The sequence below is a fragment of the Salvelinus alpinus genome, chromosome 20, assembly GCF_045679555.1.
Source record: "Salvelinus alpinus chromosome 20, SLU_Salpinus.1, whole genome shotgun sequence".
Taxonomy (NCBI): Eukaryota; Metazoa; Chordata; class Actinopteri; order Salmoniformes; family Salmonidae; genus Salvelinus; species Salvelinus alpinus.
Genome location: NC_092105.1, coordinates 49464506 through 49477606, shown reverse-complemented (window position 1 = coordinate 49477606; position 13101 = coordinate 49464506).

Sequence of the window (13101 nt, the reverse complement as noted above, 5' to 3'; positions counted from 1 at the left end):
TGAAAAGCTGTCGTTATGGGCGAATACTATCTCCTGCGTTGATTTTATTTGATACATGTCACAATATCATCGTAAAGTATGTTTTTTCAATATAGTTTTATTAGATATTTGAAAAATTTTCGGGACGTTAGGCGTGTTGCTTTGTCTGCATATGTTCAGGAAGGATAGCTTCGCGCCACTTGGCCAGTGTGCTTGCTAATTCAAGAGGGAAAAACGAAGTTCTGATACCAAACAAAGACGGTTCTGGACAAAGGACCCCTTGTACAACATTCTGATGGAAAATCACCAAAGGTAGAACTCATTTTGGGATGCAATTTCATATATCTGTCGAACTGTGTACTATTATTTTTGCGTTCAGGTTTTGGGCTTTCACTTACCATAACTAAGCCTTATGTCGTAATGAAGATATTTTTTGAATTCTAACACTGCGATTGCATTAAGAACTAATGAATCTATCGTTTCCTATACAACATGTATTTTTTTGTAATGTTTATGAATAGCTATTTGGTCAGAATAGGTGAGAGTCTAATAGAAATATCTGCACATTCTGGGAAAAAGATGCTACGTTAGCATATTGTGTAACCACTGATTTCAGCTCTAAATATGCACATTTTCAAACAAAAGATAAGTGTATGTATAACCTGATGTTATAGGACTGTCATCTGAGGAAGGTTTATGAAGGTTAGTGAAATTTAATATCTTTTGCTGGTTTATTCGCTAACGCTAACGTGCCTATTGCTATCGCTAACGTGCCTTGATGAATGAATGCGGTAGTGTGGTAGGCTATTGTAGTAAGCTAATATAATGCTATATTGTGTTTTCGCTGTAAAACACTTAAAAAATCAGGAAATATTGGCTGGATTCACAAGATGTTTGTCTTTAATTTGCTGTACACCATCGATTTTTCAGAAATGTTTTATGATGAGTATATAGCTATTTCACGTTGGTCTCTATAATTACTCTGGCTGCTTCGGTGCTATTTTTGACGGTAGCTGTGATGTTAGCTGCATTGTAAAACTGATTTATACCTCAAATATGCAAATTTTTCGAACAAAACATAGATTTATTGTGTAACATGTTATAGGACTGTCATCTGATGAAGTTGTTTCTTGGTTAGTTTGGTTGGTTCTAGGTTAGTTAGGTTGGCTTTGTGCATGCTACCTGTGCTGTGAAAAATGTCTGTCCTTTTTTGTATTTGGTGGTGAGCTAACATAAATATACGTGGTGTTTTCGCTGTAAAACATTTTAAAAATCGGACATGTTGGCTGGATTCACACGATGTGTATCTTTCATTTGCTGTATTGGACTTGTTAATGTGTGAAAGTTAAATATTTCTAAAAAATATTTTTTGAATTTCGCGCTCTTGCTTTTCAGTGGAATGTGGGAGGAGTTCCGTTAGCGGAACACCAGAGTCAGACAGGTTAAAAAAAAAAGTTTACGTTCAAATGGCGCTCCTGAGATTTATTGATGTGCGACATAGGCCTAGCTTCTTGAAATGAGTTACATTTGTGTCAGTGCGGCCTTTTCTATAAGCATCCTGAAAGTCTGTTACTTTGTTAACAGAGAAATAGCATTGCATCTGGTCAAACACTTTTTTGTGTGTGTTTGAAACAGCTTATTTGACTTATAATTCACTGTATCACAATTCCAGTTGGTCAGAAGTATACATGCACTAAGTTGACTGTGCCTTTAAACAGTTTGGAAAATTCCAGACAATTATGTCATGGCTTTTGAAGGCTAATTTACATAATTTGAGTCAATGGGAGGTGTACCTGTGGATGTATTTCAAGGCCTACCTTCAAACTCAGTGCCTCTTTGCTTGACATCATGGGAAAATCAAAAGAAATCGGCCAAGACCTCAGAAAAATAATTGTAGACCTCCACAAGTCTAGTTCATTCTTGGGAGCAATTTCCAAATGGCTGAACGTACCTCGTTCATCTGTACAAACAATAGTACGCAAGTATAAACACCACGGGACCACGCAGCCATCATTTCGCTCATCCTAGAGATGAACATACTTTGGTGCGAAAAGTGCAAATCAATCGCAGAACAACAGCAAAGGACCTTGTGAAGATGCTGGAGGAAACTGGTACAAAAGTATCTATATCCACAGTAAAACAAGTCCTATATCGACATAACCTGAAAGGCCACTCAGATAGGTACCGTGTAGTTGGAGACGGTACAAGAAGTAAGCTTCAAGCCAATGCTCCAAAACCGCCATATAAAAACCACACTACGGTTTGCAACTGCTCATGGGGACAAAGATCTTACTTTTTGGAGAAATGTCCTCTGGTATGATGAAACAAAAATAGAACTGTTTGGCCAAAATGATAATCGTTATTTTTGGAGGAAAAGGGGGGTGGCTTGCAAGCCGAAGAACACCATCCCAACGGTGAAACACAGGGGTGGGTGACAGCATCATGTTTTGGGGGTGCTTTGCTGCTTTGTGGTTATATCGAAGCAACATCTCAAGACATCAGCCAGGAGGTTAAAGCTTGGTCGAAAATGGGTCTTCCAAATGGACAATGACCACAAGCATACTTCCAAAGTTGTGGCAAAATGGCATAAGGACAACAATGTCAAGGTATTGGCGTGCCATCACAAAGCCCTGACCTCAATCCCATAGAAATTTTGTGGGCAGAACTGAAAAAGTGTGTGCGAGCAATGAGGCCTACAAACCTGACTCAGTTACACCAGCTCTGTCAGGAGGAATGGGCCAAAATTCACCCAACTTATTGTAGGAAGCTTGTGGAAGGCTACCCGAAACATTTTACCAGAGTCAAACAATTTAAAGGCAATGCTACCAAATACTAATTGAGTGTATGTAAACTTCTGACCCACTGGGAATGTGATGAAATAAATAAATGCTGAAATAAATAATTCTCTCTACTATTATTCTGACATTTCACATTCTTAAAATAAAGTGGTGATCCTAACTGACCTAAGACAGGGACTTTTTACTAGGATTAAATGTCAGGAACTGTGAAACTGAGTGTAAATGTATTTGGCTAAGGTGTATGTAAACTTCCGACTTTAACTGTATGACTGTTACTGTATTTATATTTTTTATCTTCAACATTGGAATCAGTACAAAACGTTTTGTATGATCTCTTACACACCATTTTAGTCACAGCCTTTGGAACTTTGGCTTTTCTAGATATGTCCACTATTTTATGGTCAGTACATCCAATGGGTGTGGATACAGCCATAGAGCAAGAGTTCTGCAGCATTGGTAAAAAGGTGACCAATACACGTGGATTACGTAGTTCCTCTAATGGTTTTAAACACCCTGGTAGGTTAATTAATAACCTGAACCAGATTACGGGCACTGGTTACAGTGAGCAGCTTCCTCTTGACTGGACAGCTTGATTAAAACCAATCTTTTTCAGGTCATCCAGAAAATATATATATCTCTTTTAACATCACATACATTATCAAGCATTGCACACATTATCAAGATAATGAATGTTAGCACTATGGGGGCTATGGATATGTAAACAATATGTGCTCTTACATGTCACAGGTTGACTCTATTCATTTCAATACTGACCCTTTTTATTCAACTTTGAGTTTAAGAAATCGATGTACATTCATAGTACTCTAAGACATCCACTCGCATTGACGAAATGTTTTCGTATCCTCTGTCATTACATTTTTTGGTCGAAGATGTGAAAATACTTTCTCTAACACATTAGCATTTCGCCATCCTTTAACAAGACTCCCCAAACCAGGAATTTGTTCAATTTGCATCTAAATGCCTTTGACCCTTAGTCTGGATAGTTATTTTCCCCCAACTGCTCCTTGTTTTTCGGGGTAGAGCGGAATAGAGCAGAGCTGAGCAACAGTGCAGTAATGATTGCTCTAACATGGATCCTAGCGCAAGTTACTGCGGTGGGCTGTTTGCTTTTTCATTAACATTCACCCTCTGTCTGATTGCCCAGGATCTTTGAGGCTCATTATTCTGAATCCCTCCCTCCCAGCCACCCCGCCGTGGAGGAGGGGGGAATCCTGCTACCCCCCCACGGCGAACGTCTGTGGATACCAAAGGCACATGAGAGGTTTGTTTGATGTACGCGCACACAGCAACGTGGTTTGAAGCTATTATCTGTTCACAGAGATGAGCTGCATTGTGGGATTGATGGGGAGAGGCGAGATGGAGAGGTGAAGAGAGAGGAGAGGTTGAAGGGGGGAAGAGCTCGCATCCGCTACAAGACCATGGTGCTTGCCTACGGAGCTGTGAGGGGAACGGCACCTCCGTACCTTCAGGCTCTGATCAGGCCCTACACCCAAACAAGGGCACTGCGTTCATCCACCTCTGGCCTGCTCGCCTCCCTACCTCTGAGGAAGTACAGTTCCCGCTCAGCCCAGTCAAAACTGTTCGCTGCTCTGGCACCCCAATGGTGGAACAAACTCCCTCACGACGCCAGGTCAGCGGAGTCAATCACCACCTTCCGGAGACACCTGAAACCCCACCTCTTTAAGGAATACCTAGGATAGGATAAAGTAATCCTTCTAACCCCCCCCCCTTAAAAGAGTTAGATGCACTATTGTAAAGTGGTTGTTCCACTGGATATCATAAGGTGAATGCACCAATTTGTAAGTCGCTCTGGATAAGAGCGTCTGCTAAATGACTTAAATGTAAATGTAAATGTAAGAGGAGAAGTGAAGGAGAAGAAGGGAAGAAAGAATTGAGCCAAGAGTGAAGAGGAGTTCAAGCTGGATAAGATAAGGTCTCTGTTGTCTTGTGGACTCTTTGGGCACTTGAATGTGTACCGTGCACGAAGGTACCATATAAACAGTGTTTAAAAAAACGTTAATAAGCAGTCAATAAACTAATATGGTGCTCCTTATGTTTCTGTGCCCTTCAAAAACAAACGTGCATAAAATATGAGACAGCAGTCTGATAGGTACATCAATGTTTGGAATTTTTTATTATGATAAATATCCATTGATTCTTGAAGAATAAAACTTAGAAATGCTTCATGAGCTTAGTACAATTGCCTTACCACATCAGAACCCCAAATATTAACTTAACTTCTGAACCACAATGTCAACACACCATGTCTATATTCAAAATAGGTTACATTAACCCAGTCCTATTCTTTCAAATACTTTGAGCATTTGATTGAGCCTTCCTGGAGTGTCACATGGGAGGCGCTTGCACTTTTAGGACTAAAGTAGATTTTGTTTGAAATTAGTCAATTAAAAACTGGCAATAAAAAACGAAATTACAAGTTGAGGCTAGATTCAATCCATAGCATTGAAGGTTAGCTTTATTGCGCTACTGAATGTTAAAGGCAATTTCCGATTGAGCCAACATACAGTACCAGTCAAAAGTTTGGACACACCTACTCATTCCAGGGTTTTTCTTTATTTTTACTATTTTCTACATTGTAGAATAATAGTGAAGACATCAAAACTATGAAATAACAAAAAAGGTGTTAAACAAATAACAAATATTTTATAATTGAGATTCTTCAAAGTAGCTACCCTATGCTTTGATGACAGCATTGCACACTCTTGGCATTATCTCCACCAGCTTCATGAGTTAGTCACCTGGAATGCATTTTAAATAACAGGTGTGCCTTAAAATTTAATTTGTGTAATTTCCACAACATTCTGCAGCGATACGCCATCCCATCAGGTTTGCGCTTTGTCCCACTATCATTTGTTTTTCAACAAGACAATGACCCAACACACCTCCAGGCTGTGTAAGGGCTATTTGACCAAGAAGGAGAGTGGTGGAGTGCTGCATCAGATGACCTGGCCTCCACAATCACCCGACTTCAACCCAATTGAGATGGTTTGGGATGAGTTGGACCACAGAGTGAAGGAAAAGCAGCCAATAAGTGCTCAGCATATGTGGGAACTCCTTCAAGACTGTTGGAAAAGCATTCCTCATGAAGCTGGTTGAGAGAATGCCAAGAGTGTGCAAAGCTGTCATCAAGGTAAAGACTGGCTATATTGAAGAATCTAAAATATGTTTTGATTTGTTCAACACTTTTTTGGTTACTACATGATTCCATATGTGTTATTTCATAGTTTTAATGTCTTCACTATTATTCTACAATGTAGAAAATAGTAAAAATAAAGAAACCCTTGAATGAGTAGGTGTGTCAACTTTTGACTGGTACTGTATGTACACTGGAACATTCTCACTGGGGACACACTGGTTGAATCAACATTGTTTCAACGTAATTTGTCAACATATTGTGATGTTGAGTCAATGTGGAAAATGCTTTGGATTTGAAAAAAGTTATCAATCAATACTGTTCATCTCATTTTAACCTGCATTGTAAACATTGAAATTAGATCAACTTTAATACTAAGACTTAACCTGACTAACAGGTTGTTACATCAATCTAATTCAAACAATCTTCAGAACTCTGTTTACTTTGAAATTGTGTTGAATTTCCCAGAGAAATGTGCATTTTTTTCATCCTATATTAAATATGCAGTATATTGGGTGGTTGAAATTATGTAGAATTTCCTTTTTGATTAAACATTTTATTTGACCTAGTTTCAGTGTTGATAGTAAAATGGTATGTTTGAGTCATCATCATTGTTTCAACGTCACGCCATCAACCTAAATAAAGAGGTACAGTATATAGAAAAAGAACATGAAGCCAGAGTCCATTGACTCCTATTAGTATATGAGAGGTAATGCACTTCAGTGAAAACAAGTTTACCATCCATCCTACCTCGATGTATGCTGCTTAGCTTTGGAAAGAAGCTTTGATTCAGTTGAGCTATCACGTCAACACGTTTAGACATTGATCAGCTTCCCTACTCATTTGCGTAGACTACCTAAATAATGTTGAAAATAACTCCTAACTTAAATAATAAGAAGTTGTTCTTAAATAAAGGTATGTGAAAGTACATTTGGAGTGAGGTTGGGTTTATGTAGGTTAGAGGATAATACAAGGTAAAAGTGTTATTAATATCATGAATTTGGCATCCTATTTATAGGGCTAATGGTAGCTACTTCTAAACTTCATAAGATCCAATAAACCATGGATGAGTTATAGTATATACCTAGCTACACGTTGAAATGATGGTGTCCTTGTTGGGCAAATCAGATGTCAATGTAGCCTACATAAATCATTCTCACTCAGAATTTACTTTCACATACATCTTGCATAAGAAAAGTTAGAGGAGTTCCTTTCAACTATTCAATGTGATTTCGGTAGTCTACACATGAGTATGGAAGCTGATCAATGTCTAAATGCATTGGCCTGATTGTTCGTTTCAGCAAACCTCGGATTATTTCCCAAGCTAAGCAGCGTACATAGACCTAAGCATCTGGATGATAGACTTGTTCTCATTGAAGTGCATTGCTCCTCATATACCAGTAGGACTCACTGTTCAGGCATAAATTGTTGGATTGTGGCTTCATATTTTTCAATATACTTCTTTATTTAGGTTGATAGCATGACGTTGAAACTAACTTTGATTCAAACGTACCATTTTACTATCAACATTGAAATAAGGTTAAATAAAATATGTCTCGTCAAGTTAAAAAAATCGCAATAATTTCAACTACACAATTGAATGTAGGGTGAAATTTTTCGAGGGGGGTTTATGTGGAAGTTTCGAAATTTCAACATATACATAGTTCTGATGATTTCAACATAATTAGAGTGATGTCACAACCTGTTAGTCAGGTTAAGTCAATGTATTTAAGTTGGAGTTTTACCCTAATTTCAATGTTTACAACGGTGGTTGAAATTAGATGAACAGTACTGGTTGATTGCTTTTTTCAAATCCAATGTATTGTCCACGTTCATTTCACATCACAATACGTTGACAAATTACATTGAAACAACGTTGACTCAACCAGTGTGTGTGTGTGTGTGTGTGTGTGCCCAGTGGGTTGCCTTTAAGTTTCAATTGCACTATAATGCAGATCTTCATCGCTAAGGTTTGAATCTAGGCATTATTTATACAATTCAATTATTGAAGTTGTTAAACTTTTCGTATTCAGTCCTGTTACTGTGACCAATGAACTGTACTGTAACTATAACCATAGAACCCACCATCTGTGTCAATAAAATGATATCTACATGACTTGCTGTGTGAGGAACGACAAGCCACTGAGATATAGCCTACACTGTGAATCTGACAAATATAAAGTATATTTAACTGCAGTTAATTGTGATATAATTTACAGACACTTCGAAGAATCCAGTAACGTGGGTGTCGAAAATCAATAATGATTAAGTCCTAATTATTCCTTGCTGTGCATTCAAATCAATTGTTATTAATACCGATTGATTAACGTATAAGAGATTCATTGTCACGTGTGCTCCCTCTCCGGCCTCTAGGTCACCAGGCTGCTCGTTATGGCGCACACCTGTCACCATCGTTGCGCGCACATGCGCGTCATCAGACTCACCTGGACTCCGTCACTTCCCTGATTACCTTCCCTATATATGTCGCTCCCTTTGGTTCCTTCCCCAGGCGTTATTGTTTCTGTTCCAGTGCTAAGTCTGTGCGTTGTTCATGTTTCTTGGTTCATGTTGTTTATTTATTAAAACACTCCCTCCCTGAACAGAATCCAGGAATGACAATGTTCCTAATATTGATTCCATACTTTGGCCACTGCCAGGATATCCCAGCTAAACATCTCCTTACTGCCAGTGGTGGAAAAAGTACCCAACTGTTATACTTGAGTAAAAGTAAAAATACCTTAATAGAAAATGACTCAAAAGTAAAAGTCACCCAGTAAAATTCTACTTGAGTAAAAGTATTTGGTTTAAAATATACTTAAGTATAAATCATTTCAAATTCCTTATATTAAGCAAACCAGATGGCACCATTTTTTATTTATGGAAAGCCAGGGGCACAGTCCAACATTCAGACATCATTTACAAACAAAGCATGTGTTGAGTCCGAGGCAGTAGGGATGACCAGGTGTGTTCGGTTGATGAGTGGGTGAATTTGATTGTGTTTCTGTCCTGCTAAGCAATCAAAATATAAGTACTTTTGGTTGTCAAGGAAAATGTATGGAGTAAAAAGTTCTATATTTTTTTAAGGAATGTAGTGAAGTAAAAGTTGTCAAAAAATTTATAGTAAAGTAAAGTACAGATACACAAATAAAACTACTTAAGTAGTACATTAAAGTATTTTTACTTAAATACTTTACACCACTGCTTACTGCTGACTTCCAACAGATGGAGATAGATGTAGGGAGCAGAGAGAACTGATCCCAGCCGGTAAAATAAGCTCACAGGACTAAGCTACTACAACATCCCCAGTGAGATCTAATACGCTCTCTCTAGACTAGCAGAGCTATAGACCTAGACTGCCCATGGTAGAACTGGAACGCTCATACTAGATCAGGAATGCTTACGTTTCAAATATAACGCATACACTTGAAGTAGAATTATCTACAGACATGGGGTGTCAAATGCCTGAGTCAGCTTTGCATGCATTCCAAGCTACCATTTGCTAATGTTTTTTTAATCACATTTGTTATTTTTGGTTATAAGTACATTGAGCACTTTGCAGGAAAGAGCTATTCAAGGTGACATATAGTGTAACTTTTTACCAAACAATTCTACTTCTTTCTAAGAATCTATTTTCGTGTTTGCCAAAACATACATATTTAAGTCCATTTATAATAGCGTTACATTTCTTTGTTCAGAAATAAGAGTTGCCAGAAGATATAATGATATTGTGATAGAAGGACCCATAATTAAATTGACATCTCATTGTAATGGGAAAGTAACATTTCCATGTTATCACATTATTTGTGTAATAAATGACAATATCATTACATGGTTTGTGCGATGAATAAGATGAGATAAGCCAAATATTTGCATTGAAATATATAATTTTAAGCTACAAAACCCCCTGAAATTCTTGACAGTTTTCTCCTCACTGCGAAGATAAAAAATGTCGACCTAGTCGTAAGATGTTAGTTCTGATATGGTTTTCACTGCCATTGGCACCAGATACATGTATAAGTATTAGCCAACAAAGCAAACTAAACCCGAAACAAAACAAACTGGGCAGAAAGACGATGTTTGATCCATGGGAGAACATAGTGACTTCAGCACTTTACCTCAATTGTTTTCAGCTGAGGTTTCACTGGGTGGTTGATTCTCTTGAGTTCTTAGAGCCAAACGAACAGCAATGAAACAAGATTAACTAAAAAATGTTAAGTAATGGTCCCTATAATTTCAAAGCATTTTTCAGCAAAAGATGGGTAAAAAGGGTGCGTAAACAGCGTTTCCATGAGTTTACCTTCCACTACACCACTGGTAGCATATCAGGAACTATGTTTCGCTGTCTTGCATGTTGAGCCTATCTACACTAAGCTGTCTCAATTCATGTCACTGCAACTGCACTGTCAAGCCACAGAGAGCACGAACAGCCCAGTCCATCCAATCACAGTTGTGTGTGTGATGTTCTCAAGAGGTGATCAAAAACTATTGCACATGACCCCTGAGCACTTGACCCCTCACAGGGTAGCTAGCATAGAGCGCAGCTATGGCTAAAAGCTCCGGGCCTCGCATTTTCAGAGTTCCATCTCTTGCGGAACTTGACGCCCCTGGCACAGTGAGAAAGCTTGTGAACATTTTCTGTGAGGGGAATATTTGCTACAAGCTGTTTCAGACAGAGTTTGGATAACTTCAATTTCAAATCAGGGTACTCAAATAAGTGTTAAAACATTTCATGTGGGCACCCCCGTGAATGTTGACAATAGTATTGTTGGGCCATTCCACTGGTTTCAGAGCGCACAAACAATAAATGATTCACAAATACACTGCTCAAAAAAATAAAGGGAACACTTAAACAACACAATGTAACTCCAAGTCAATCACACTTCTGTGAAATCAAACTGTCCACTTAGGAAGCAACACTGATTGACAATACATTTCACATGCTGTTGTGCAAATGGAATAGACAAAAGGTGGAAATTATAGGCAATTAGCCAGACACCCCCAATAAAGGAGTGATTCTGCAGGTGGTGACCACAGACCACTTCTCAGTTCCTATGCTTCCTGGCTGATGTTTTGGTCACTTTTGAATGCTGGCGGTGCTCTCACTCTAGTGGTAACATGAGACGGAGTCTACAACCCACACAAGTGGCTCAGGTAGTGCAGCTCATCCAGGATGGTACATCAATGCGAGCTGTGGCAAGAAGGTTTGCTGTGTCTGTCAGCGTAGTGTCCAGAGCATGGAGGCGCTACCAGGAGACAGGCCAGTACATCAGGAGACGCGGAGAAGGCCGTAGGAGGGCAACAACCCAGCAGCAGGACCGCTACCTCCGCCTTTGAGCAGGAGGAGCACTGCCAGAGCCCTGCAAAATGACCTCCAGCAGGCCACAAATGTGCATGTGTCTGCTCAAACGGTCAGAAACAGACTCCATGAGGGTGGTATGAGGGCCCGACGTCCACAGGTGGGGGTTGAGCTTACAGCCCAACACAGTGCAGGACGTTTGGCATTTGCCAGAGAACACCAAGATTGGCAAATTCGCCACTGGCGCCCTGTGCTCTTCACAGATGAAAGCAGGTTCACACTGAGCACATGAGCACGTGACAGATGTGACAGAGTCTGGAGACGCCGTGGAGAACGTTCTGCTGCCTGCAACATCCTCCAGCATGACCGGTTTGGCGGTGGGTCAGTCATGGTGTGGGGTGGCATTTCTTTTTGGGGCCGCACAGCCCTCCATGTGCTCGCCAGAGTTAGCCTGACTGCCATCAGGTACCGAGATGAGATCCTCAGAGCCCTTGTGAGACCATATGCTGACACATGCACATTTGTGGCCTGCTGGAGGTCATTTTGCAGGGCTCTGGCAGTGCTCCTCCTGCTCAAAGGCGGAGGTAGCGGTCCTGCTGCTGGGTTGTTGCCCTCCTACGGCCTCCTCCACGTCTCCTGATGTACTGGCCTGTCTCCTGGTAGCGTCTCCATGCTCTGGACACTACGCTGACAGACACAGCAAACCTTCTTGCCACAGCTCGCATTGATGTGCCATCCTGGATGAGCTGCACTACCTGAGCCACTTGTGTGGGTTGTAGACTCCGTCTCATGCTACCACTAGAGTGAGAGCACCGCCAGCATTCAAAAGTGACCAAAACATCAGCCAGGAAGCATAGGAACTGAGAAGTGGTCTGTGGTCACCACCTGCAGAATCACTCCTTTATTGGGGGTGTCTGGCTAATTGCCTATAATTTCCACCTTTTGTCTATTCCATTTGCACAACAGCATGTGAAATTTATTGTCAATCAGTGTTGCTTCCTAAGTGGACAGTTTGATTTCACAGAAGTGTGATTGACTTGGAGTTACATTGTGTTGTTTAAGTGTTCCCTTTATTTTTTTGAGCAGTGTACTTGAAGTAGGTCACAATATTTGAAGAAGTCAATCATGGTTTTCAATTAGTTAGATTAATTTGTTTATATTTTCACATGTACATCTCAAAAGCTTAATGCTAACAGTACAATACAAGGGAAGGACATCAGTGGACCATCCCGTGTAATACCCTCTAATAAAATTGAAACACAACTTCAACATGGTTTTCACTTTAGATACTCCCTCCCTCAACACACACACACACACACACACACACACACACACACACACACACACACACACACACACACACACACACACACACACACACACACACACACACACACACACACACACACACACACACACACACACACACACACACACACACACACACACACACACACACACACACACACACACAGCCCCTTCCCCTATTATTACATTATTAATTTTTTTGTGACTTGTGGCCAACATAAACAGCTTTAACATGTTGACGAAGCAGCCATGGCTCATTGCTGGTTGATGGATGGCTGTGTGTGCCTAGCTAATTATTAGTACACATAAAAGGATGCTGTTATTTTCAGACCTGGCCCAGCAGGCCCCTGCCTGAGAGGTCAGTGAGTAAATACAGGCCGATTAGTCTGCGATTATATCGCTCAAACTTGATGTATGTACAAATTAAATGTGCAGAAACCTTATAGGGTGTACGAGCACAACATCCTTGCTCTTGCTCCAGTTAGAGATAGTACTGAGATGGAAGCTGAAAATGTAAGATTCTCTGTCATTTGAACAGAGGGCTT